Genomic DNA, 27,973 nt, shown 5'->3' on the forward strand with positions numbered 1-27,973 from the left:
TAGAGGTCCTCAGTAGTTTTCAAGCGGTCCATGGGGGGATTTTTTTGGGGGGTCCACTGCATTAGAGGCTTTGCATGTGATGCAGAGGATCTTCATAGTGATCCACTTAGCATGTTGGCTTGCATTCTCTATTTTAAGTGTTGCTCCTCGTTTGCTCCTCCGCCCATGAGGGGAGGAAGGCGGTATCTTCTCAACTCTCCCTCCATCTGGACCCCCCTGCAATATACCCCACACTATTCTCACCCCTTATTCCTAGGAACAAATGCTGGTGCTGGGCAAAGGGGATTGCAGAAAGAGAAGGGAAGGGGGAAAGCCTTGCTCTGTGAACAGAGCAATTGCCCCTGGCATGGAGCAGTCAGCTGATTCCTGTGTGGTGTGTAGCTCAGCCTTAACTAACACTCCTTGGACATTGTTCTCCTTCGACCATAAAATGACAAGAGAACATTGAGAAATTTGTGCCGGCTGCTCTTTAATCAATATCCTTCTCCTGATGCTTGAGCACAAATGCCTAGGCATCTTCTAGATCAGTGAATTTCAAATTTCATACTCATCTAGGAAGCTTTTCTCCACAGATTTGTCTGCTGGGGCCCTTTGGTGTGTGTTTGCCATGGAATCCCTGTGCATTGGCAAGGATTCTGGGACTCATTTAAGGACAGTCTCTCGATTTGCACAGTGCACTGACCAGCCCTATATTGTCCCTTGCTAGAGTCTCATGTGAATAGATATTGCACCCTACAACAGGCATAGTTCTTGTCTGCTGCTGCACATTGAGTGAAAAAATCAGTAAGGGTAAAGAAACGATCTGCTTGACTATGGTTATTTATTTTATTAATGGATTTTCCAGCCCATCTTTCCAAGCACAGCCCTCCCAATGCTTTAAACAGAATAAATTAAATAACACAAATACCTCCACCCCCAAACTGAAACGGTGGCACTTACACCCCCAGAATGCTACACTTAAACAAAAAGGTTTTCAGAGTGTTGAGAGGCCACTACAGATGGGGCCATATGTACCCCTCTGGAGAGAAAAATTCATAGGTGTGGAGACAATACTGGAAAGGCCTTGTCCTCGATACCCATCAGCCTGATGGGCCATTTCAGAGGGCCAAAGAACAGGGCCTCTGAGGTTGACCTTAAGACCTGGGTAGACTTGCATGGCAGTCTTTCAAATAATGTGGTCCCCAACCTTTCATAGAATCATAGCATTGTAGAGTTGGAAGGGACTCTGAGGATCATCTAGTCCAACCCCCTGCAATGCAGAAATATGCAGCTGTCCCATATGGGGATCAAACCTGCAACTTGTACCATGCTGTAACCAGCTGAGCTATCCAGGCTGGCAGGTTTTCATCGTATAAACATTAAAAACAACACTTAAAATTACAAATCTTCTCATTGGGAAAGCTTTTGATAAGCTGCACAGTTCTTGGGAACAGAAATGAAAATGTCTTCATTTGGACTGGAATGTTATTTGATGAGGTGAAGGGGTAGGCAGGGTGACTGTGATACAGAAAGCCATTTATTTATTTATTTTTGCATAGCATTGCCTTTATTCAGATCTAACAAGAATTATGCACAAGATACTTGCAAGATAGTTTCTCCTTTTTAGCGGCATGGTGGGTTGCAGCAGCTCATCTGACCTCTGTTCGTTTGCATTGCTGCTGTTTGCTGGGAGGCAGTGGAGGAGGAACAAAGAGGCAGGGAGTTTGTGCCTTGCAAATGCACAGACAGGAGCACCTGATTGGCTTTGCTGGCGCATCTGCACTGTGACAACCTCACTGCTGCCTTGCCCCTTCCCCTCTGCCTTCTGGTATGCAGCAGTGACACAACCAATGTGCACCATCCACTACTACCTTTTGGGGTTTGCTTTATAATGTGCTGGATTTTTTTGGGCCAGCCCTGTTTGAGTCTATGCCAAATTTTTGCTCTTATGAATAGATTCATCATATGCCCAGATTGCTACAAGCTCGTCATGGGCTGCGTTAACTGTTTTTGTACACAACCGTTGACAGGTGTGCTGGTGACCTAGATGCTTGGTGAACTTATTGCAGAAACTAGTGACTGCATACTCATTCAAACTGGATCAATGCGCGCTCTCTTTCTCTCTCTCTATTTCTCTCTCTGTCTCACAGAAACAAGCTCCCACAAAAGATTGTTCGCTGGCCTTAATGTTTGAATATCAAATTTTGTAGCCATAGGGGGTAGAATTCACTTTAAGAACCCTTAAATAGGTCACAATTTATGAAGCAATACTGCTTACAGATGTAATAGAAGAGAGAATCAAGACACCCATATTTTCAAAATGTTGATTAAAAATGAAATGTTGCTCAATGTGTACAACAGCTAAAAAAATATCAGTCTGGGAAGATGTCGTGGTTCAGCAAGGTCCGTTCTTGGGGTCCACTTGGAAGATTTTGTACTCCTCACAACAACAACAACAACAACAACAACAGAAAACAGGTAACATTTTTTAAATAGGAGGCTTTAAAAATTAAACATGGATAGGCTTGTTTAATGTTTTTTGTTTAAAAATAAAGGAGTTAGTTAATCCTGTTGAAAATTGTAGAGAAATTAATTTAAAGCAAGCATACATTTTTGAATGTTGTAAAGAAATAAGGGAGAAGCTTGAGACATGTATTATTTTCTCACAATCAGGCATGCCATATTTTCTACATCTAGATTTGAAATGAAACATTCTAGGTACCGTATTTTTCCGTCTATAAGACATCCCTAGACACCTCCTATTTTGGGGGACTCTGATTTAAGAAAATGGGGGGAGATCTATCCGTTTATAAGATGCCCCCAAATTTTGGACTATTTTTTAAGGAAAAAACCTAGTCTTGTACACGAAAAAATACAGTATATATGGCAGCTAGCTGACAATTCAAACCTGTATATACACTCCCATTTGCTATATCCTGTGTGCTTCCACTGCTGGTTTGGGAAGCAGTGTATGCACAACCTTAGCCACAAGCAGTGTATGCACAACCTTAGCCACAATCCATATCTATCCTGTAGTTTCTTATGGGAGTCTGCATTTTGATGCATATACCCACTAAACCAGCTTTGTTCCTTATTGAGAAAAAGAACAATGTAGCTGCACTGTAAGCCATTAAATGTGTACATAGCCTGCGTGGGCAAGATGTCAAGGTTCAGGGAGGTTAGGAGATTTGCTGGCTGAGGAGCTATAGCATTTGATGAAAGCCAGGCTATATGAGATACGACGGTGCAGCAACAGTTTCATTGAGATTCAGATTTGCTAGTGGAATGGCTGAAATGGAGTGGAGTCATGGGTGAGATGTGTCTGGCACTTAAAACAGATCCCATACCAGCAACCATGTCCCTGTTGACAGTACCACTTTCTATTAGTAGCAGACTGGGTATAGTGGAAATTCCTCTTCCATTGACTTCAATGGGAAGGTGGAAATTAAATAAATACTAGCTGTCCCTTTGTCAACAGTTTGCCTGCCATGTTGTAACATGGATATGGTTTAACTCGGCACCCACAGCACCACCAGTATATAAACCCTATAGAGAGGCCATAACTCAGACAACAGAATACATGGCATGGGGTCTATATCTTTCTGATCTCATGTCATGCATACTCAGAGCTCACAAGGGGGGAACTTTGGGGATGGAAAGCTATGGAGAAAGAGCGCTTTGCACAAAAGAGCCTGGCCTCACAACACAGATAGGAACTTTGCCAACACTTCTCTGGCTAGAACCCAAACAGCAAGGGACTGCAGACATGAACATACAACACCTCTCCAACAAATGGGGGTTGCTAGGAGGGCTGAGCACCCCACACAGGTAAGAGGCAGCACATGCCACCAAGTATAAGTGTTGCAAATGTTTTCGACATCTCCCCTGGATCTTGGGTGAGAGTCAGGAGGCTGAGAGGGAAAGAAAAATGAACCAATACTAGGCTATATTTATTAGTAGCTTTGCATTAAAGTAGCATTTTCACATTTAACTGTATATTCTTGCAATGTTTGTTGTTGTTTTTTTTATATATATATAATTTTTATTATTTTTCCAATTTTAAGACAAAACAACATACACACATCAACAAACAAAAACAAACACACAGATATAATTTCATAACCTCATTTTCATAAGCCTTCTTTCTCGGACTTCCCCATACCTCACCCTTTTTGCATCCATATTTTACAATTTTTCAGCAACCCTTTACTCCAATTAATTAAAACTTATTATCTTTCTCAATTTCATCTTATTTCAACAAACAATTTCCGCTGCTATTCTGTATCTTCCTCTCCCTTGACATTTTAGCACTCATCAGTATTGTAACAGTTCTTAAGATAAGCTTTGAACTTCTTCCAGTCTTCCTCCACCGTCTCTTTCTCTTGGTCACGGATTCTGCCAGTCATTTCTGCCAATCCCATAAAGTCAATCACTTTCGTCTGCCATTCTTCCAGTGTGGGGAGTTCTTGTGTCTTCCAATACTTTGCTAGAAGGATCCTTGCTGCTGTAGTGGCGTACATAAAAAAAGTCCTGTCCTTCCTTGACACCAATTGGTCGACCATGCCCAAGAGAAATGCCTCTGGTTTCTTGTGAAAGGTACATTTAAGTACCTTCTTAATTTCATTATAGATCATTTCCCAAAAGGCTTTAATCTTTGGGCAGGTCCACCAAAGGTGAAAGAAGGTACCTTCAGTCTCATTACATTTCCAGCATTTATTATTGGGCAAATGATAAATCTTCGCAAGCTTGACTGGGGTCATGTACCACCTATAAATCATTTTCATAATATTTTCTCTTATGGCATTGCTTGCCGTGAATTTGATACCGGTGGTCCATAACTGTTCCCAGTCAGCAAACATAATGTCATGACCAATGTCCTGTGCCCATTTAATCATGGCTGATTTAACTGTCTCATCTATTGTATTCCACCTCAGCAACAGATTATACATTCTTGATACATTCTTAGTATTGGGTTCTAACAATTCTGTTTCCAATTTCGATTTCTCCACCTGGAAGCCAATTTTCCTGTCTTGTTTAAATGTTTCCATTATTTGGTAATAATGAAGCCAATCTCGTACCTTGGGCTTTAATTTCTCAAAACTCTGTAGTTTAAACTCACCGCTTTCTTGTTCTAAAATTTCAGAATATTTTGGCCATTTGGATTCCATGTTAAGTTTCTTCACCTCCTTAGCCTCCATAGGTGATAACCACCTAGGAGTTTTATTTTCCAACAAATCCTTGTATCGAATCCAAACATTATATAATGCTTTCCTAACAATATGGTTTTTAAAACCCTTGTGAACTTTAACCTTGTCATACCATAAATATGCATGCCAGCCAAACCCATTATCAAATCCTTCCAAGTCCAGAATATCTGCATTCTCAAGAAGTAGCCACTCTTTCAACCAGCAGAAAGCTGCCGATTCATAGTACAGTCTCAAATCCGGCAGGGCAAACCCCCCTCTTTCTTTTGCATCAGTAAGTATCTTAAATTTTATTCTGGGCTTTTTGCCCTGCCAGATAAATTTAGATATATCTTTCTGCCACTTCTTGAAACAATCTAGTTTATCCACAATTTGTAATGTCTGAAACAAAAATAACATTCTAGGCAATACATTCATTTTGATCACTGCAATTCGGCCTAACAAGGAAAGCTTCAGATTCGACCATATTTCTAAATCTTTCTTTACCTCTGTCCAACATTTATCATAATTGTCTTTAAATAAATTCACATTTTTAGATGTCATGTTAATCCCCAAATATTTTACTTTCTTTACCACCATTAACCCAGTTTCGTTTTGGAATCTCTCTCTTTCAACATTTGTTAAGTTTTTTTCCAGAACTTTAGTTTTTTGTTTGTTCAACTTGAATCCTGCCACCTGACCAAAGAATTGAATTAACTCTAAAACTCTTTTTGTACTAGTATCTGGCTCTTGTAAAGTCAATACTAGGTCATCTGCAAATGCCTTCAATTTATAGTGTTTAGTTCCGACCTGAACTCCTTTTACCAGCTGGTCCCCCCTAATCATGTTCAACAAAACCTCCAGGACTGATATAAAAAGTAATGGGGATATCGGGCACCCCTGCCGTGTCCCTTTTTCTATGGAAAGTTCATCAGTAACCATGTTATTTACAATTAGCTTAGCCTTTTGTTCAGAATATATTGCACTTATACCATTTTCAAACCTTTGACCTACCCCCACCCCATGGAGATTCTTCTTCATAAACTTCCAAGAGATATTATCAAAGGCTTTCTCCGCGTCCACAAAGATTAGGACTGCCTTCGTATTAATATTTACAGTTAGCAGTTCCATAATGTCAGTTATGTTCCTTACATTATCTGATAAGTGTCTTCCTGGGAGAAAGCCTGCCTGGTTCTTATGAATCTCCTCCATTAACACCCTCTTCAGTCTTTTTGCTAAAATGTCAGCAAATATTTTGTAATCCACATTAAGTAATGATATAGGGCGGTAGTTCTTGATCTGGTTTTTTCAGTTTCAGTCTTTGGTATAAGTGTGATGAAAGCTTCTTTCCACGATTCAGGTGCCTTTTTCCCCTCTAATATTTCATTACAAACCTCCTTAAGCAGCTGTATTAACCATTCTTTCAACGCTTTATAATATCTGGAGGTTAGTCCATCTGGTCCTGGAGATTTCCCTAGTTGCATATTTTGAATGGCACCCTCCACTTCTTGATCTGTTATTTTCTCATTTAAAATCAACATACTTTGTTGCAAAACTTTTTGTAATCCATATTTCTTAAGAAAATCTTCTATGCCTCCTTCGTTTTCCGGCCCTTGTGCATATAATCTCCTGAAATAACTCTGAAAGCAGTTGCTAATCTCATTTGGTTTAAAGATGTTCTTTCCATCCACCTCCAAACTTGTGACTGTATTTAATTTCTGTCTCTTCTTCAATTGCCATGCTAGAAGTTTCCCACATTTGTCCGCTGATTCAAATGTCCTCTGTCTCATTTGCTTGATTTTCCATTCTATCTCCTGGTTCATCAATTCCATATATTGCATTTGATAGAACTTAATTTCTCTCAGAATTTCATGAGACTTTGGTTTAGACCTCAGTTTCTTTTCTCCTTTTATTTTTTCCAAAATCTTATCCTTCCTTTCATTTTGTTTCTTTGCAATGTTTGTTGTTGTTTAGGTTGTCTTCTGTTGCTTTCATTTCCTGTCTACTTGCCTGCTGTGTAAGTGCACTCACCACATGCTGGGTGCACCTGCCATCTTCTCTCCTGGATCAAGTTCCAGGAAAGCCTCTACTTCAGGCATTCAGCAGAGCCAGATCTGCACAGCACCACCCAGGTGGCCCTGGGTGCCAGTGAGGAAGCCCAGCGTCGGAGCAAGCTGATGGGGCGCCTGGGGTGGTGTGTGTGCCCTGTGCCCAGGGGCAGGGCCAGCCGCCCATGGGATGGGGTGAGTCGGGGCAGGACGCTCTGCGGGGCCTCCGAGGAGTCTGCCTGCCTCCTCCCACTCAGCCACCCTACAGCTGAGGGGGAGGCGGTGGGCAGACCGTTTGGGGCAGGAGAGACATGTGGCTTGGGCATGCTGCAGGCCCCATGGTGAGTGCTGCTCAGCATTTTGTCACCCCCCTCAGTGGTGACACCCCCGCTGCACCCCCTTCCACCACCCCTGAGGAAGCCACAGTGCTTCCTTCTCAGAGTTGTTTCTCAAGAATAGAATGCAGAAAAACACGTAAAAGGTACCCAGCTGATGTTTGAGCAGAAAAGGTGCTCGGAAAATGACAACTAATAGGCTGCTCACCTCTTATATGCGAGGAGTGGGGATCTCTGTGTGTGTGTCATTCACTAGATAGGAAAGGAAAGCAGCGTTCGCCTCGCATCTGAAAGATTTGCATCCACTCCTATTTGAAGACACGCCTGGGAACAGCCTGAGTTGGCTGGCTTTACAGATGCTCTTGAGGCATAATCACAGGTGGCCAGAAATGCAGGGGAGGGAGGCTGCCCCTGGCCCACCTAAACTGCACCCCTGCTCAGCTGGGTCAAAGGCAGGGCTTGGAGGTGAAGAAATGCCACCCCCTCCTATCAGCTTGAATCCGTTTAAAACAAATCCTGCAAATAATAAAAAAAGGAAAAAGTCATTCTGGAAAGCAGTTCTATAATTTTCATTCCTATTTTTTAACCACCAGTGTTTTCCCCTTGCAGAAGGAAACTTTACAAATAAATTGGCTACAGAAGCAACCCTCTGTGCAAATTACAAGGGATAAAGGAAAGAGGAAGGCAAGAGCTGCAGCAGGACTGTACAAAGAAAGGCAGAAAGGAGCCTGGGAGATTGTTCATTGTGCAGGTATGCAGGAAAACACGGTCCTTGTCTGCTTTGGGCTATAATAATCTTCCATTTTAAATACTGCACACAGAGGAGCTGTTTCCACAGTTCTCACTGAGCTTAATTTGGAAACCTTCCTTGCCTTAAAACACTCCACTGCTGCCCGTATGGTCTTATTTAGAGGACCTGGCCATGCCTCAACTGCATTTTAGCCTTCACAGGATGCTCTTCCAAGTTGTTATCCAGTCCAGATGATATATTGGATGGAGAATGTCGTCTGCTGAATGATGTGCATTCTGGCCTATGAGAGAGGAGGAGCATCCAACCTGGAAAAAGACGTTAATTTTAATTTATGCAGGGCAACAATGTTCAACACAGTACATTCTGCTCTTTGTTTCAAGGAAATAATTTGGCCATATTTTACGTGGCTGAAGAGGGTCTCCGAGTGTCAAACTCGGGCAGCACCTCCCGTTGCAGCCCATTTGGAAAAGATGAAAAGACGACAGATGTCAAACTGTCTCAGCTAGGGAGGCCAATTGATGATATTTTCTTAAAGAAATGTGCTAACAAAAATGACAAACTATTAATTGTGCCCTTCCTTTTCCTTTCTTGCTTTGCAGAAAGGGGGCGGGGGGAGTTAGGACAGCTGGCATTGCAGCTCTATCTACCACAAAACAAGGAAGCTCGAAAGGCTGTCAGTCACAGATGGCTTAATTAGTCCTCAGAGGTAGTGCAATTAGACCCTTCCTTCAGATTCAAGTTTTCCTCAGTAAAGATCATTCCAAAGCTAATAATACATAAAAGAGGAAGATGAAAAGGAAACTAAGAAGAAGAAGGAGAAGGGGGAGGAGGAGAGAAAGTGGAGAGGGGGCAGTGAAAAAAGTAGAAAGCACTTGGGCAAGGAGTTCTTAGCATATAATTATTTCTTGAGCATTTCCTTTTCTCCATGGCTCTAAAGCAATTCAGAAGAACTGGTGGATGTTGCATGGAGAATGAACGCAAATTGGCTTGCTTGAAATCACAGCTTGTGGAACCTCTCAGGCAAAAATCTGCTTTAGGAGAGGAGTTTTTGAGGGCCTGTGCTGTCATCCAGGAGACAGCACCCCCTTTTGGGGTGTTTCCTGGGTGGCGGGAGATGGTACTATTGGTTGCACATGGGATGTGGCACCCCAGGCCACACTGGTTACATATTTGGAATAATGCTTGGCCCAGCATGGGCATACTCAAGGGTAGATGCAGCCAGAGGAAGCTTGAGCAGAAAGCAGAAGGGACTGGAGCCCATTTTGCACTCAGTGCAGAAGCAGAGCCAGGTTTGTCACTCGAGAGAGAGTCGTACCTGTGTGAGATGCATATTTGCAAATGTATTTCTGTTGTTTCTTTCAAAATGTTAGGTATACACTTGAAACATCTGAGTACACATAAGTAAGAGAAAGCTCTTGTCTTGGGTAGAACTCAGGTGAAGTTTGTCACAAAGGGATGAGAAAAACTGAACCAGCCCTTTTCTTCAAAACAAAGATATGGTTGAAATGAGCCTTCTCTTTACTTGCATCTAGTCACCAGTATAAAGCGGAACCTGCTTGCCCCATTCCATAATTATGACAGTGATTGCATCCCTTACCCTCTGCTCTGCCTGTAGGATGACATATCCATTTAAAATTATGGAGGAAGTAAAGAGGTAGAGTAGTATTCCTTAAGGACATAACTTATTTTTATGTGGTGGTTTATTTAAGGCACTTCCAGGCAGCATAGGTACCAATGCCAGGATACAATGCCTTCAATATGAGGATTGATCTTTTGAAACTTTAATTCGATTACTCAAGCTTAAACAAGTGTTCAGTGATATAACATAGAGCACTACATACCAGTTTAGATATCTTCCAAATATTACTAATCCTAGTATAGCTGCCTTTGAAAGAGTGGTGTTAAGAGACATACAGAAAATAGAACAAAAGTCTTCCAAAAGATGGCATATTTATGTTGGCATGAAAAGGCTGTTTTGGATTCCTTGGCCAACAACTTACAGTTATTAAACCAGCAATAAGGGTTCAGCCATGGTGATTCTGAAAAAAAAAAAGGATTATTATTATTACGCATTAGAGCCAGTAATTCATTGGTGCAGAGGAGCCACATGTTAGAATCACAGCTGTTTCAACTCTGTTCCTATGTAAGACCTCAGTCAAACTTTACTCAGTATATTCATTCTTCTTCTATGAATGGAAAGCTCCTTATCCCTGTACCACAGGTTTGGATTTGAATTCAGAAGATTTTTTAAAATAAGATAGTATGTCCTCTTAGAAAACTAAAATTTTCATATTGATAATTTTGTATATTCCAGTGCTTGAAGTTCCATCCTTCTTGGCTGTGCTTAGACGCAGGAATATGTAAGAGAATTTCAAGAGGTATTTTAATCCTATTATTGACTGTGGCCTCATATTGTGCAGTCTAATATTGTTCAATAGGTGGTTTTCAATAATATCATTTTAGGATTTATAGGAATGATACTTCTGTCCAAGGAAGAAAAATCTACAAAGAAAAGTTGAGACAATAAAGATTTAATAGCTGCCTTCTATGCATATTCTCCAGTTGGTGTCTGAAGAAGTACAAAGAGAAGCTCAGTCCTGGAGATCTTGTTCTGTATTGTTTGGAGAATTGTTTTATTGTTTGCATGTGCTGTATTGTTTGGGGAATTGGATTGTTGAATACACAGTGGCTGCAGCTTGTATCTTTTGAATATGTTTATATCAATATGAGTTTTAATTGGGTCCCTGTGACTTGGTATCTTTGTTACCTTATACTGAGTCAGACCATACAAGCCCAGTATTGTAGCCCCTGGAAATATTGGTGGTTCAACCTGGGGTCTTACTCAAGCACGGCAGATGCTATAATTCTGAGTAGCGGTTCATTGTGGACTTGATGCTGCACATTATGCAAGTTCTTCTTTGAACATGCATGGATTAAGTTACTGCCTATCAAACAATCTATTTACTTATTTAGTTTACATTTACAACCCACCTTTCTCTGGCCCAAGAGCTAGCTTAGGCATTAAAAAAAACTGGGAAACTGCAGTCAAACATAACTATGCATAAGTGCTAGTTAATGCATGAAGGGGTTAAGACCATAGAACTCTGTTCCTAGACTCAGCTAGGGCACATCCTCTCTTCTTTGTGAGGGAGAAAATGAATCTTCTTCTCTTCCTGTTCCTCACACTCTCTCTCTTCTTGCCATGTAATCTACTAGGCCGGTTGTGTCTGAACAGGATCCAAGTTCAGACTGCATGTTTGAAACTATGTGCTGCATTTTGCACCCTGTGATCTCCTTGCTGCTGCGTGGATTAGCGCATTAACCAGATATTTGGATTTAGTAAGTAAATATTTTAAACTTACTTAAAAGTGTGTGGTCTGTTCATTGCCAAAGGGGTAGAGAGAAAGGGGCAAGAGCTGTAAGGAGACCGGATATGCAGAAGGGTTTGTTTTATTACATGCTATGCTGCCAGTTAACTCTGAGAGTGTTTTTAACTCTTTTCCACTGGAGGCCCCGTGTTTTGAATCTAGGTGCCCAGCCAATACTTCTGTTAATTATGTTGTGGAGGTGGGGGGGGTGATTAACAAAACCAATCCTCCTGGCAAACTGGGAATATCCCCTCACTCACCCAAGTTTAGAATATTCCACCATTCTTCAGCAGTTTCTCTTTCTTTGAGAAAAATAAGTGACTCACATAAATGTAAATAAGCTTTAATAATAAACTGAGAGAAAACTGTAAAAAAATAACATAATGAGAGAAACTAAATACAAAAACATGAGGCAAGTCTGGGGCAAGAGGCAAGAAGAGGCAGTTGGCCCCTCTTAACTGACATTCTTAACTGAACACACACTGAAGGGAGGGGCTGATTCCGGAGCATAACCCACAAGCCCCGCCCACCAGATATAAAGCATTCTACTCTTCCTATTAGGCCTCAGTATTAATTACTCATGTGTAGGTACGACAGTGCTAGTTCAAGCATGAGGAGCAGAGTCTACCATTACCTTGTGGGGCCACTGTAGACTCCACCTTGATTCTGCCTCTCAGCCTAAACTCCTCTTGCCATGCCCTCGCACTTCCACATTTCTTCACTTTCTTCTGCTGCTGCTTTATTTTATTGGTGGTCCTCCAAAATCGGGGTTTTTTGTGTTGTTGTTTTTTGCTATGAAGCAAAGTTCAAAACTGGGTAATCCTTCAACCAAACTATCTGGCAGATTTCTTAAGACTGAGAACAAAATTAAAGTCAACTGTACTTAAATGTGGACTTGGGGACTACTTCATTTCAGTGAAGGCAGCTGAAATGTAAAGGTCCAACACTGACTCCATAAAGAGGAGTCGGCACGTCCTACAGCCAAGATGACATGGCACAGGCTTTGAGTTTGGCCATTTTCTGATTCTTCTTTTAAGGCAACGTGTGAGTCATAAAAAGTCAAACCAAATTATGCTTGAATAGCTGAATCAAGAGGTAAAATAACAATATTCAATTAACTTGGATTTACCCCAAGTTGGCTTGGTATGATGCTTTACAGAGAACTTGTGAATCATTAACATTTGAGTGGTAGTGGTTTATGGTGCCTGGAACATTGCTGGAACTGTATAAATGTTAAATAATAGGAACAGCACTGCTTGTAGCAGAGGCTGTACTATTGGCTGACCAAAACAACCTGCATGCATAAAAATATGTGAAGGGGTGTGTGTGTAGATATGTGCATGTGCATATCTGGGTGAATTAATAGGGAGTGTGCCTCATAGTCTGGATCAGCTGGGACCAAATCTCTATTCTCTAAGTATACTGTTACAAGATTTATCTGCGTTCCCGTCACCAAAGCACTCGTTACAATAAGCCCCACTCACTTCAGTGGGTCCTACAGTGGGAGACAACAATGAGGTGGTAGAAAGAATTTACAATGCTGTCCCAGGCATGTTTACTCAGAAGTAAGTTCCACTATGTTCAGTGGAAACTTACTCTTAGGGGATAGGATTGTAGACTAAAACCAATTAAGGAGTTCACTTGAGGGATAGTTCTCTAAAGAAAAGGCTGCCAGGCCACTGAAATTATCTCTCATTACAGGATAAAAAGTATTCTAGCGCAAATTACAGTGAAGCCTGCAAAATAAATATTAAAACGCACTTTTATTTCTCTGTGAAAATGGGTTGTTTGCAGTACTATTTTCTATACTCTACCTTTACTTAGCAGCAATTTGGATATGGTGAAGGAAGTATGTATCAGACTGCAAATATATAATAACTGGAAGCTATTAAATTGCCTGTTTGTTCTGAGGTAGCTGACCAGAGTTTGGCCTCTTTGGGGCATCAGTTGCAATCTTTTCTCTGCATCATCACAAAAGCTGAACAAAATAATTTCCAAGCCGTTTTCAATTGCATTGTATGTTTCTTCCCATTGCCATGACATTTATTTTTTCACACATGAGATTGTTTGGCTTGTACAAAGGAAATGAATGTTTTTATTCATGGTTCTGTAGTTGAGACCTATGAGACATAGCTCTGCCAAACAAGTTGATATGCATGGTGTTGGTGCGACATCACACTTTGTACCGTTGTGCTGGTGTTGCAGCACACTGGCTGGGATGCTGTGCTCCTGCATTATCAGCAGCTACAGTTGCTGGATGTTACCTGGGACTAAAGAGCCGAAGGAAGGCACATGGTACTTTCTGTCACCAGCCAGGTGTGCTAGGGTCATCAGGAGGCTGCACAAACATAACAGCAAGGGTGAGGCTAACCTGGCATCCTTCAGTCAGAGAAGAAACTGGAATCATAGAATCATAGAGTTGGAAGAGACCACAAGGGCCATCGAGTCCAACCCCCTGCCAAGCAGGAAACACCATCAGAGCACTCCTGACATATGGTTGTCAAGCCTCTGCTTAAAGACCTCCAAAGAAGGAGACTCCACCACACTCCTTGGCAGCAAATTCCACTGTCGAACAGCTCTTACTGTCAGGAAGTTCTTCCTAATGTTTAGGTGGAATCTTTTTTCTTGTAGTTTGGAACCATTGCTCCGTGTCTGCTTCTCTGGAGCAGCAGAAAACAACCTTTCTCCCTCCTCTATGTGACATCCTTTTATATATTTGAACATGGCTATCATATCACCCCTTAATCTCCTCTTCTCCAGGCTAAACATGCCCAGCTCCCTTAGCCGTTCCTCATAAGGCATCGTTTCCAGGCCTTTGACCATTTTGGTTGCCCTCCTCTGGACACGTTCCAGTTTGTCAGTGTCCTCCTTGAACTGTGGTGCCCAGAACTGGACACAGTACTCCAGGTGAGGTCTGACCAGAGCAGAATACAGTGGCACTATTACTTCCCTTGATCTAGATGCTATACTCCTATTGATGCAGCCCAGAATTGCATTGGCTTTTTTAGCTGCCGCGTCACACTGTTGGCTCATGTCAAAACAAAATAAAAAAATTCCTTCCAGTAGCACCTTAAAGACCAACTAAGTTAGTTCTTGGTATGAGCTTTCGTGTGCATGCACACTTCTCCAGATACACTGAAACAGAAGTCACCAGACCCTTCTATATAGTGAGAAGGTGGGGAGGGGTATTACTCAGAAGGGTGGTGGGATTGGGTGATTGGCAGATAGCTGTGATGAGCCTGTTGACGACTCTTAACGACTGCAATAGGTCTTACAGGAAAAAGCAAGGGGTGAGAAGGTGAATAATGGCTTTGTCATGTATAATGAGATAAGAATCCAATGTCTTTGTTCAGACCAGGTCTCTCCATGGTTTTAAGTTTGGTGATAAGTTGCAATTCAGCAGCTTCTCTTTCCAGTCTATTTCTGAAATTCCTTTGTAATAGAACAGCTACTTTGAGATCTTGTATAGAATGTCCTGGGAGATTGAAGTGTTCTCCTACTGGTTTCTCTGTCTTGTGGTTCCTGATGTCGGATTTATGTCCGTTTATTCTTTGGCGTAAGGTTTGGCCTGTTTGTCCAATATAGAGAGCTGAAGGACACTGTTGGCATTTGATGGCATACACAATGTTAGACGATGAGCAATTAAATAGTCCCAAGATGGTATGTGTGATGTTGTTGGGGCCAGTAATGGTGTTGTCCGGGTGTATGTGGCAGCAAAGTTGGCATCTGGGTTTATTGCAGGCTCTGGTGCCAGTGTCCGTGTTAAGTCTGGTTGTAGTATTATTGTGGGTTAGGAGTTGTTTAAGATTGGGTGGCTGTCTGTAGGCAATGAAAGGTCTTCCTCCCAGAGCTTGAGAAAGAGAACTGTCATTGTCCAGGAGAGGTTGTAGATCTCTGATGATGCGTTGTACTGTTTTAACTTGGGAGCTGTATGTGATGACTAGAGGTGTTCTGTTATTTTCTTTTTTGGGTCTGTCTTGCAGCAAGTTCTCTCTGGGTATCAGTCTGGATCTGTTGTCTAACTTCATCTGCTGGGTATTTTAGTTCTAAAAAGGTTTGCTGTAGATCTCTTAGGTGAGAGTCTCTGTCTGTAGAATTGGAGCAGATGCGGCTGTAACGTAGTGCCTGGCTATATACAATGGACTGTTTGGTATGTTTGGGATGGTAGCTAGAGGCATGTAGATATGTTTGTCGGTCAGTTGATTTACGGCATAAGGTGGTGTCTATGTGCCCATCCTGTATTTTTATAGTAGTGTCCAAAAAATGTATTTCTTGCATAGATTGATTCATTGTTAGGTTGATTGTGGGGTGAATATCATTGAATTTCTGGTGGAAGGTGTCCAGGGTCTGTTGACCATGTGTCCAGATGATAAAAATATCGTCAATGTATCGTAGGTACAAGAGAGGTTTGAGTGGGTAGGAGTTTAGGAAACGTTGTTCTAAATCCGCCATGAAGATGTTGGCATACTGTGGGGCCATGCAGGTGCCCATTGCTGTGCCGCTGATCTGAAGGAACAGGTCGTCACCGAATTTGAAGTTGTTGTGGGTAAGGACAAATTGGCAGAGTTTGGTAGCAAAGTCCGCTGTGGTTTTATCTGAAATGGTGTTCCTTATAGCTTGTAAACCATTGTTGTGTGGGATGTTGGTATACAGAGATTCCACATCCATAGTAGCTAGTATAGTATTGTTGGGAAGATTATTAAAAGATTGTATTTTCCTCAGAAAATCTGTGGTGTCACGTACATAGCTGGGAGCACTGATGGCATATGGTTTCAGAACAGAGTCCATATAACCGGAGACACCCACTGTAATAGTGCCAATACCTGAAATGATGAGGCGTCCTGAATTTCCTGGTTTGTGTATTTTAGGTAGAAGATAGAAAGTTCCTGGTCGAGGTTCTGTTGGTGTGTTTGTGAGGATCTGTTCTTGGATGTGTGGGGGTAGCTCCTTAACAATCTTGTTCAGTTCTTTTTTGTATTCTTGTGTGGGGTCTGAGTCCAATTTTATGTAAAAGGCGGTATTGGAAAGTTGTCTGTGAGCCTCCTGAATGTAGTCAGTTTTGTTCATGATGACGACAGCTCCACCTTTGTCCGCTTCTTTAATTATAATGTCTGGGTTGTTTCTGAGATTATCTATGGCTCTCCTTTCAGCATGGTTTAGATTTTGTTGTAAGCGATGGTGTTTTCTGGTCACATCTGTTTGGATTCTGTGGCGGAAGCAGTCAATGTACAAGTCCAGTGTGGTATTGCGTCCATCAGGAGGGGTCCATGTGGAGTCCCTTTTTGTGTAACACTTTTTCGGTGGTAGTTGTGGTCAACCAAGACTCCTAGATCCTTTTCACATGTACTGCTCTCAAGCCAGGTGTCACCCATCTTGTATTTGTGCCTCTCATTTTTTTGCCCAAGTGCGATACTTTACATTTCTCCCTGTTAAAATTCATCTTGTTTGTTTTGGCCCAGTTCTCTAATCTGTCAAGGTCGTTTTGAAGTGTGATCCTGTCCTCTGGGGTGTTAGCCACCCCTCCCAGTTTGGTGTCATCTGCAAATTTGAAGAGGATGCCCTTGAGTCCATCATCCAAGTCGTTGATAAAGATGTTGAATAAGACCGGGCCCAAGACAGAACCCTGTGGCACCCCACTAGTCACTCTTCTCCAGGATGAAGAGGAACCATTGATGAGCACTGATGATGGAGCATTGATGGTGATGAGCATTGATGGAGGGTCTTTGCTTTGCCCCTCTCTGCAAGAAAGAACATTCTGCCCAAACTTCCTGATGCTCAAGGACTGTGTTGCACCACTTCTCCTCAGCTATGTGGTTCTCTGGCCCAAGCATCTGACCTACCTCAATTTCCCTGCACCACCCCCTGTCTCTCACTAAGCCCTGAGCTGGGTTTCTGCTAGGTATTCTCAACTCTCTTTATTTTCGCTGCCATCACAGATACCAAGTATCTGAATGACCCCACCTCTAGGGTAGCCAGTCAAGAGGCCTGTGCGTATGCTGCAACAGTTTAATTGATAACAGAAGTAATAAAAGCTTTGATGGTAATTCAGCGCACAGAAGCGTAAGGTTTCAGTTGTACACTTTCTTGGATTTTACCTTGGTTCATATAAAGACTCCTATCTAGTCTACCCTTCCAAATATACCTAAGTTAAATCCTCCCTCACCATTTATGCCCACACCATGACTAGCAACAATGCTGACCCCACTCTATCTCACTAACCCTGCCATAACAAACCAAACACCCTCTCCCACATCCAATCACCGTTCACTTCCAACTTTCCAAGTACTGTTTCTCCTCTTTCCAAAGGAACACTAATCCTAATTCACCTAATATACTTACCTACACATCTAGCAGATACATACCGTACTGGCCCAAATATAAGCCACACCCAAATATAAGCCACACCTTTAAAATTCAAGGGGGGGGGGAGACAAAAAGACAATACCCGAATATAAGCCGCTCCCTTAAAATTCCATAGGCACTCACACCCATTTTACTGTATATCTGTTTCAGCAGTGATATTGTAAAAGCCAATTTTTGTAAGGTTGCAAATTTAAGCCACACTTTAACTTTTCATGGTCGGCATTTGGAAAAAGGTGAGGCTTATATTCAGGCCAATAAAGTACTATCCCATATCTGTACCTTGATTACTCTAATATTTACACAATATCATTTACACATACCTTAGAACACCGCAGACTGCAAAATTAAAAGGATGCATGCTCCAGGCCCTGTCACTAACCAAGACACCCAGGGCCACTGGAACGCTCACCTCCATGCCTCCAGGAAAGATAATATAGTAGGGAGACCAGTTGGGTCCCATTCATCACCCACCTTATGGGAAAAGGGGATACAAGCAAAAGGAAATAATGAACCCCCTCCTGCACTAAAATCATATGTAACATAATATCCAGCAAGAAATGACAATTGCAATGCTTTCCATGCAAGTAGGCACTTCCTTACGGCTGCAATACGTCCAGAATTTCCTAGAGATAGCTGGAATTTGGTCATCAGAAGCAGTGCCTGGTCAAAAAACGCTGGAGTGTCCTGGAAGTATAGATTTTGGCAATTTCCCCCCTAAAAAATTGCTCAAAAACTTCTTTTTGTGATTTTGCAAAAGAGAGAGAGAGAGAGAGAGAGAGAGAGAGAGAAAAGAAAAAAAGTTCAACAACTTTTGTGCTTGGACTTTGACTTTTTGAAATATGGCAACCCTACTTAAACTAAGAAATTCACATATGGACATGCCAAATGAAAAACTAAAGGAATGAAGAGTTGACACCATTGTTTCCCTTCCCCTTTCCTTTTCCCCTTTGCTTTGTGTCTATTAGATTGTGAATTTGTAGGCAGGGACTAACTTATCTTTAAATATATGCAGAGTACTTTGAAAATGTTAGGTGCCTTGTATTTTGAGGGATGGTGATGATGACAATGAAGCAGTGTAGTGATGGCATGTGTTGCTATCATGTTGCAGAGAAGGGTGTGAAGACATTTGGCCAGGATTGGGACAAGGGCAGGATTGGAGAAGACTTGTTTACATATCCCTGTGGAGGCAGCCTTGTCAGTGTAACTGCATGTATCTACAGTAGCCTAGCAGGTTGTACAGCCTTTGCAGCATAAAAACTCCTGTACCTTTCAGATGTCAGGTGGAGAGAATCGTAGCAGGTGTACCTTTTCAGACTTCTATTGTGCTGTGAAATGACAAAGCTGCACCTGCTGAGATTCTCTCTCCTACACAACGGTGAAGGTACAGAGGCTCCTGTCTTGAAAGGCTGGCCATCCCTGTAGTATAATAATGGGAGTGTAGCTACTGCAGCATGATGGATTTGTCCCATTTGCCTTGTACAGGATGCTACACTAGCTATGTCAGCATGTGCCGCTGTCTCTGCAATCGCAGCTCTGTGTATCAGTTGGGCTGGAGTACGAAAGTAGATGGTTGAGAGCACAGCTCCTTAGACAAGTCAGGTCTGATACCTGCATTACTGGAACAGGGCAGTTCCTGTTTTACTGTGGCTCCATTTAATAAACCATAGCTTGGTGTTACTTGCAAACAAAACCTAAGTTGCTTCTGCTGATTTCTACATCCCGTTTTGGTGGATACCAGCTTTCTTTGCTTTTAATTGTGACCAGTGGATAGATATCTGACACATGAATAGGCCAAATCTCGAGCACACATGCCTGGCTCTTGGGAACCTTTCTTTTCATACTGCAGACTGACCCTTGTGCACAGAAATAATAATAATGGCTTAGTGCAGGTGTGGAGAACCTTTGCCCCTCTAGATTTTGCTGAATTATAACTGCCATCATCCTTGGCTGTTGGCCATGCTTGCAGGAGCTGATGCGACTTGTAGTTCAGAAACATCTGGCACACCAAAGGTTTTCTATATCTGAATTAACAACAACCACCACCTGGCCCTCACCCTAAGGCACTAGAATGGCTTACGACAATTAAAACACAACCCACTCACAGAAGACACATATCCACATAAACTTTTTGTCATAAGTAAACATCTTTCGCAGGTAATAATGAAGGGCTCTACAATAAATCAAGGGTCACACACAATTAACAAGATATCTGAAAGACAGAATGTCAACAGGTGAAGCTTTCCCCATACCAGTAATAGCATTTCCATATACAGTACTAGAAGAGGCTTAGCCTTTGATTTTCTGCCTGTCACGCAGCTGTTAAAAACACGAAAGCCCTGCTTTCCCTTAATGCCAACTCTAAAACATGCTGTGAAGCCCTGGACCTCAATCCTAGCCCCAGCAGCTGCATCACTGAAAACATACATACATACATACATACATACATACTGTACATACATACACAAATGTGAAAGGCCATTTTAAGGAATAAATCTGATCTGTAATCACAATGAATCACACACAGAAGTTCACACACAGAAGTCCCTGCTGAATTTGATTTGGTTGCATCATGGTGCATCCATGGTAATCTTGAGAGAAATTAGGTTGAGAGGTCATGATGCCCTAGGCTGCCCAGCAAGCTGGCATTGCTGTTGTCAAGTTTTTTTATTATATTTTATTTTAAGATGAGCTGGAATTTGATCCATGATTCTTCAAACCCAACAGTTTTTTTAAAAAAAACCCCAAATAACCTTTGAAACATGATTCTGACGAATATGCATCCATATGTGGATTTTTAAAGAGGCATATATTTTCATTTATTTGAATGGCCTTGAGAGAATTAAACCAAGAGTACATTTTATATGAGTTTTCATTTATATGAGGCTTCACAAGGGACACAAAGTATATTTGGATAGCTTGAGCTTTTAAATAACTGTGGTTTGGGGAAATGTTTCTACCAAATTCTATATACCATGACTGAGGAGGATCGTTTATGCCATCTGTGCTATCTGATTATGTGTTTGAATACTGTGTGTGCTGTTTGTCTTACTGTGCTGGCAATAGGTGCTGTCAGGGACTCAGCGGGAGCGCAGGGAGGAGAGGAGATGGAGAGCGAGGGGGAGCAATCCGAGGGCAGCGTAGGAGAAGATGACAGCAGCCCGATAGATTCCATGAGCCTCTCCAGCGAATCGGAAGATTCACAGAAGGGGGCGCCGATGGGCAGGGCAAGGGGGGACCCAAGGGGGACACCCCAGAAGCAAGGGGCCAGCGGGGACTCCCAGAGCAGCAGTTGGAAATCAGGACCAGCTTCCCCACCAGAGCGTAGTGGGGGGGAGGAGTCCCAGGTATCAGAGCCCACATATGCACCACCAGCGAGAGAAGATGAGTCAGGGTTGGCCACGCCTCCATCGGAGAGCGAGGGAACGGTCAAGAGGAAAGTTGCAGGCTGGGCGCGCGCGCCAAGTTCAAATGTACAGGCGAGCGGCACAGAAGGTAGCCCGGATAGGGAACCAGGTCCTAAAGCCCGCCGGAAGGAGGGGGAAGAATCATCAGGGTCAGCGTCAGAGGAGTCCAGAAAGGATGAAACCCTAGCGGGCAGGAGGGCCCAGAGGAGAAAGGAACTTAGGAAGAGGTGGAGCAAGGCGAGAGTCTTAAACTGGTGTGGAAGGGGAGGAGACTCAGACGGGACTTCGCCGGTCTAAGGTCGAGACGTAGAGCTGCGCGCTGCGGCTTTAAAATGGAAACTAAACCTCAATAAAGACTTTTGTACATAACTACAGCCTAGTGTTGGTCCTCTGTGAGCTGGGACCTGGAGGCAGCTCTGACAGGTGCGAAGGAAGTATTAGTTACACCACTGATATGACATGAGAGGAATTAGCTCTGTGTTAATTGTGTAACTACTGCTCCTAAGCATGGCAATATTTTTCTTCCACAGGAGGATACAGCTTGGCTTACTTATTTAAATCACCTGAAGCCATCCGCCCTGTAGATTCCAGGTTCATTCTTCTTTGCCTGTGGCACAGTGATCTGGATTTACTGCTAGCAAAATGTCTGTCATGATAGGTGTGAGCGGGTGGGTGTTCACAGAGGCCCTGTATTTTTCAGGAACACAAAGCTGCAATGAGTCAATGCTCAACAATGTGTATATTGTACCTCAACACCTATGAAATCCCTATCATTGAAGTCTGCACCACGTGACAAGGGTGAGGGGATAATTTTGTTTCCAATGCAGATGTTTCCAATCTGTTCCCATAGGAAAGTATAGCAGCCTCAAAGGAACCTTTATTATGTGGAGGGAAACAGCCCACTGCCTGTGGTGATCCCCAAATCTGGTGGTGGTGGGAAAGGTTGGGGCTAGAAAGCAGATTTCATCCCTCTTTGCTGTACTTGTCTCCTGGAGTTCAGTGGGAACCTTTGAAGACCAAGTCAGCACCTATACACAAAGAATCATAGAGTTGGAAGGGACCTTGAAGGACATGTTGTCCAGCCACCTGCTCAGTGCAGGATCTTCAATGCAAAATGCAACTACAACACTCCTGACACATGGCAACTGAGCCTCTGCTTGAAGTACCTCAAGCCAAGGAAAACCCATCATCTCTTGGGGCAGCCTGCTCCTCCACCGAATAGCTCTTACCATTAGAAAGTTTCTCCTAATGCTTAGATGAAATCTGCTTTCCTACCACTCTCCATTGGGACTCATCCTGCTCTATGGAGCAACTGAGAGCAAGCCTGATGCTTCATCTTTGGCATGAGAGCAATTCAGATATTTGAAGATGGCTATTGTGTCTTATCTAAATTTTACCTTCTTCAGGCTAAACATAGGCAGGTCTTTCACTATTTCCACATAGGCCTTGTTTTCAGCCCCTTCGCTACCCTGATGCCCACCTATCTCTTGATCTTCATAACTTTGCCTCAATTCTATTTCTTGGTCATGCAATCATGGGGGTGCAACCCAGGAATTGGCTTTATGCAAAAGATTATTTCTGTATCTCTTTCTGCTTCTTAGCTCGGCTCAGGCATCCAGTGGGCATCATGCCTTCCCATAAATCTGAACCTAGGCTTCCCTCATCTAAATTTAACACCCCAGCACTGCACCAACATTGTTGTGTAGGTTAATCTGTGGAGAGAGCTGCCTTGAATCAGGAGTGTGTACTCAAGAACAATTTGCCCATTTCTAGTCCTTTGATTAAATGGGATGAGGGCTTCCTGCGTTCATAGATGCTTTTACTGATGCAAGGGATGAAGCTCTTTGAATTAACCTTTGCAGAGATTTGAACCCACAAGATACCCTCTCTGTCGTAGAGACATTTGTTTCCTAAATGAACAAGTAGAGGAATAGAGCAACAGCGTACAAATCATTTAAAAGGGAAATGAACAATCATTTATAGAAGCAAAACGGCGAAAGTAGCTTTGGGAAGCCAATTCTGCCCGGCTGAATGGGGCTGTGTAATAACCATGTCTAAGTATGAATTGAGTTATTTGCATTAAAGAATGACTGAAGAAAATTGCATAGATGGTTCTTCTCCCCCTCCCCTTTCCTTCTGTTAGAAAGGAAGGAGGTGAAATGTGTGAAAAAAAGTAAGAGCTGCCAAACATAAAGCTCTTTGGGGAGGAAAAAATGTTAGACACAAAATGTCTCCAAAATGCATGAATCAACCTTGGTAATGAACTGACTGTCCCCATGCTTGAACTCTATTAATGCCACAGATCAGAAGCACAAAGACTCTGGGGAGAGAAGGGGGGCATTTTGATTCTCCTTACTGGGAGACAAAGGGTGTGCTTTTTGAGAGTGAAATAAACGTTACCTTTGATTGTCCTGCATTCCTAATCATTCCCAGCTTGCAACCCTGGCCCTATTCACATGCTGCTTGGGTCTCCATTTCCCTGGTGCACTTCCTAATGGATTCCAGAGCTCAAGAATGAGTGATGGACCCTGGCTTGGCATTTCCATCACTGCTTGTTTTTGCATTCATTATCCTTGAGAAACCAGCCCGCCTCATTACGATGTAACTGTCTTGCAGAGGGAGACTGGGAGCTAGCTGGCTCCTTAAGAGCAAAGGAAGAGGCAGGAGGGAGTCTGTTTCCCATGAGATAACATTATCTTTTTATTAAAAGAGTGAATTTAGTCCTGGTGAAAGGCTGGCAGACCCTAGAGGATGAAGTCCTTTATTTAGTCCCGTAACAGATTCAGCCCAGGCAATAGCCACGCTGCTCCTGTCTTTATACTTTAGCCAGGGGGCTCTGATGATTTGCTTCATGCTAGCTTTTCCATCACAGAGATTAATCTCCATGTAAGAAAAAAGTGTTTACTTTGTAATGTATAAACTGGAGTGTGAACTGGCTTTCTTTTGTTCTTTGCTGTGTTTTATGTTCAGAAAAGTCACATAGGCAGCTTCTCTGACCAAAAGGACACTGACACTTTGTTATGTACTAAGCTTGGATCCTAGAACAATAGGCAGGTAGGATCCTAGAATGCAACAACTGATTGGCCTGCAGGAAAAGACCAGTCAGGCTCCAGGAGGGAAGCAGAATCAGCCAATCAGATGGGACTCATTGTGTAAATAATGTATATAAAAGCCTGAGGTTTGGGGGACAATTCAATCACTGTTTTACAAGCCACTTGTTCTCCTGTTCACACATAACGTGGTGCATATCCCCCCTCCATGTAGGGCATGGGCAGAAACAAGCATGTGATGTGTCCATGTCGAAGACTGTCTTGAGTGAAGATGCAGAGAAATCAGACTCCATGTCCCTTCAGCGGTACTAACTGAGGGGAGGAAAGGCAGATAGAAGCTCTGTGCCATGGGAAGTACATCTATCAAGACTGATTTTGGACATGTAAAAAAAGTTGGGACTTCAGGAGTACAAACTGACTAAACTCTTGAATGCTCCCTTCTAATGCAGGACCTGAAGCAGGAACACTCAAGTACTGTACTCAGACAAAATGGCAGTGTTCACACAACCCTATTCTTCCATTCTGTCTCCATGTAAACTTACACCAGATCTTAATTAGGAATAGATCTGTATGACACATTTTTCATCCCTAACACAGCCTTGTTTCCTACTTAATATTGTTAAAGTTTTTTTTTAAAAAAACAACAACATATAAATGAGAAACTAGTTGTGAAATTCTTTCACCATTTTTAAAACAAGATTTCCCTCTGCTCAATTAAGTCTCTTAATTTTATTGTGGGGGGAGTTAGGAGGCTGGATATGTGCATGAGCTTTATATTGCTTTTTAAATGTTAAGAGAGATGTATATTGCTGTTCCCATAGCTCTGGGATACCATTTAAAATGTCTTTCTGGGTCTTGGGTTGGGTAGGATTCTGGCACTTTCATTTCAAGGCAGAACAAGTATTTCCCAACCTTAGAGATCAGGTTTTCTAGCAAAATGACTCTGGTAAAACTAAATAGAAACAATCCCATCCATCTAGATTTTAGCTGGCAGAAATAAAAGTGAAACTCATTTCTTATTTTCTAAATTAGACAATTTCCAGTTTAATAACTGGCTGTGATGTTTAGAGCCACATTTTGTTTCAACAATCCTTATGTGATTTGGCCTGTTCTGGTTTTTCTCATAGATCCACTTGGAGAACTGCCTCAGGCAGCAACTTTTGGGGTACTATTTAAGGACAACAAATTGTCAATTAGTTTATTGTTTTACTACCATTACCACCATGGGGGTGGGGAATTTAGTTTTTCCACCTCAGGCACTCAAATGTCTTGAGCCATCTCTGATATCACCCACATTTTAATGTGAAATTTCCATTACTTGCAGACAAACAACTGATTGGGAATCAGGTTGCCTGAAGAAAAATCCTCCCTCTTATGTTTTCCAGGTTCACAAAATAGCCTTTTGAAAATAATTGCCCCCCATAGCCTTTTGCAAGATTCTTAGTATTGAAGAAAAATGAGAACTACTGAATGCCAAGTACCTTTGAATAATTTTGTTCTGTATAAACTGTTTAAGAAATGCCACTTTAGTTAAACTGTGGGTGGAAGCAGGTATAATTATCCATGCTATCTAGAGAGGAAATGGTTCTTGGAGCAAAGAGAATGCAACATCCCTCCAGCCAGATGAAAGCAACAAATATATTTAATGTTTCATTGGAGCTGGAACTGTCCAACATAGTTAGAATATTCTACTGAACAGCTTTCTGTAATCTGCTGCCTTCCATATATATTCCACAACAACTCCTACCAGCTCAAGTCAGCACTGGAAGGTTGCCATAGGGAGAAGGACTGCAGGAATTGGTTATGGTTTTAGTTAATTACTTAGGAGAAGGATCTTATTTACAGAAGATGATCCCCCCTTTATCTGAAAACTCGTATTTATCTGAAGTCAATGTGCAGCCACATAGAATTCTGTGATGCTATAATTACGGGCCTCTTCAGATTGTGTTTCTGCTACACATTTATTGTGTAACAGTTATTAATTTGTCAAGGATAATCCAGACAAGTATCACTCCTTTGTTAGTATATCACATTTTCAATGTGGAATAATTTGCTACTGGAAAAATATTATTTTCTCTTGTTGCCAGCATGTCAAGTATAATAGGAAATGCAATATGGAAGTTAGTTTCATGGGTATCTGTTGAATAGTGACATGGCATTGCCAATGACTGAACACTAGACTTTGTGTCTGCACAGCTTTGTGAATGCAAATAAGAAGAAAACAGAATATTTAAATTTCAGTCTGGGAAGAGAAAGCTGGATGGGTCAGGTAAGCAAAATTTGGAGATTGCATCTTTTTGGGTGGGCGGCTGGGTGTTCACTTAAAAAACAACACACACACTTTTTTCATATCTTAAAAACAAGATTTCATTATTTAAATCAAAGCTATCAGATTATACATTAAAAGCCCAGGGGTGGGGGTGGAGGTGGGGTGGGGAACATCACTGGCTAGGGTGTAAAAGGTAAAGGTAAAGGTACCCCTGCCCGTACGGGCCAGTCTTGACAGACTCTGGGGTTGTGCGCCCATCTCACTCAAGAGGCCAGGGGCCAGCGCTGTCCGGAGACACTTCTGGGTCACGTGGCCAGCGTGACATCGCTGCTCTGGCGAGCCAGAGCCGCACACGGAAACGCCGTTTACCTTCCCGCTGGTAAGCGGTCCCTATTTATCTACTTGCACCCGGAGGTGCTTTCGAACTGCTAGGTTGGCAGGCGCTGGGACCGAGCAGCGGGAGCGCACCCCGCTGCAGGGATTCGAACCGCCGACCTTTCGATTGGCAAGTCCTAGGCGCTGAGGCTTTAACCCACAGCGCCACCTGCGTCGGCTAGGGTGTAGTAGTACCTCATTTGTATGAGGGCATCCATTCACTAGCTACAGCCTTGCAAATAACCATCGTGAGTTCAGCTCAGTAAATGAATTAAAAATATTTTACCAACTCCTGTAAAGAGATAACATAAGTGTTCATGCTGTTTTCTTGAAATACCTGTTCCTGCCTCATTGTCAGTCCACTGAAGAGGGCAAGTGCCTTCTCCAATGTATGTTACCAGATAAATGACATGGCATTGTGCTTGTCACTGGGGCTCTTGGTTCCTAGAGCAAACAAGGCCTCTGGCTCTTGATGGGATTCTGTCCTATCCTTGGGAAACATTCTGCAGTGAACCTAGGATGGCCAAGTCATGTTGCATACAGCATGCTAGCTGTATGCAACATCTCTGTGTTATACTCAAAGCTTTAATTCCCAGGTTTTGTAAACCCACCCCCCAAACAGGACCTGCTATTCACATTTTAACTATGTCCATTTTCTCCTTGGCTTCTTCATACTGTAAAGAAGGATGAATGTGGAAGTAAATGGCTACCGTTTTGAAAATTTAGGTGTAAACACATCCTCAGGGCCAATGAATATTGTCTTCATGAAGCTGTTCTTAGCACCCCCTCACCACAAGAAGTCAGTGTCAGATCCCTTCCACAGCTACTTTAAACTATATACCTCTCCG

General features: G+C 42.4%; 1 protein-coding gene and 1 long non-coding RNA gene across 10 annotated transcripts in view; one reads left to right on the forward strand and one right to left on the reverse strand.

The window, feature by feature from the left end:
- Nucleotides 1-8,090: 8,090 nt before the first annotated feature.
- LOC307225512 lies at nucleotides 8,091-12,311 on the reverse strand. Its single transcript, XR_013843044.1, has 2 exons — nucleotides 11,925-12,311; nucleotides 8,091-8,601 (listed from the first exon to the last, which is right to left on the reverse strand). It is a non-coding gene; the product is annotated as an uncharacterized lncRNA (long non-coding RNA).
- Nucleotides 10,430-27,973, forward strand: part of GRIN2B (glutamate ionotropic receptor NMDA type subunit 2B) — a 300,157-nt gene continuing 282,613 nt past the window's right edge. For 6 of the 9 annotated variants that reach the window (XM_079993351.1, XM_079993359.1, XM_079993358.1 and 3 more), the window contains exons 1-3: nucleotides 10,430-11,635; nucleotides 24,696-24,835; nucleotides 26,678-26,750. The gene's annotated coding sequence lies outside the window, so the exon portion shown is untranslated. Of the gene's footprint in view, nucleotides 11,636-12,322; nucleotides 12,760-24,695; nucleotides 24,836-26,677; nucleotides 26,751-27,973 lie in introns of those variants that run through there. The other 3 variants (XM_079993361.1, XM_079993362.1, XM_079993360.1) reach the window with 2 other exon arrangements.

This window comes from Podarcis cretensis (genome assembly GCF_951804945.1).
Source record: "Podarcis cretensis genome assembly, chromosome: 10".
NCBI lineage: Eukaryota > Metazoa > Chordata > Lepidosauria > Squamata > Lacertidae > Podarcis > Podarcis cretensis.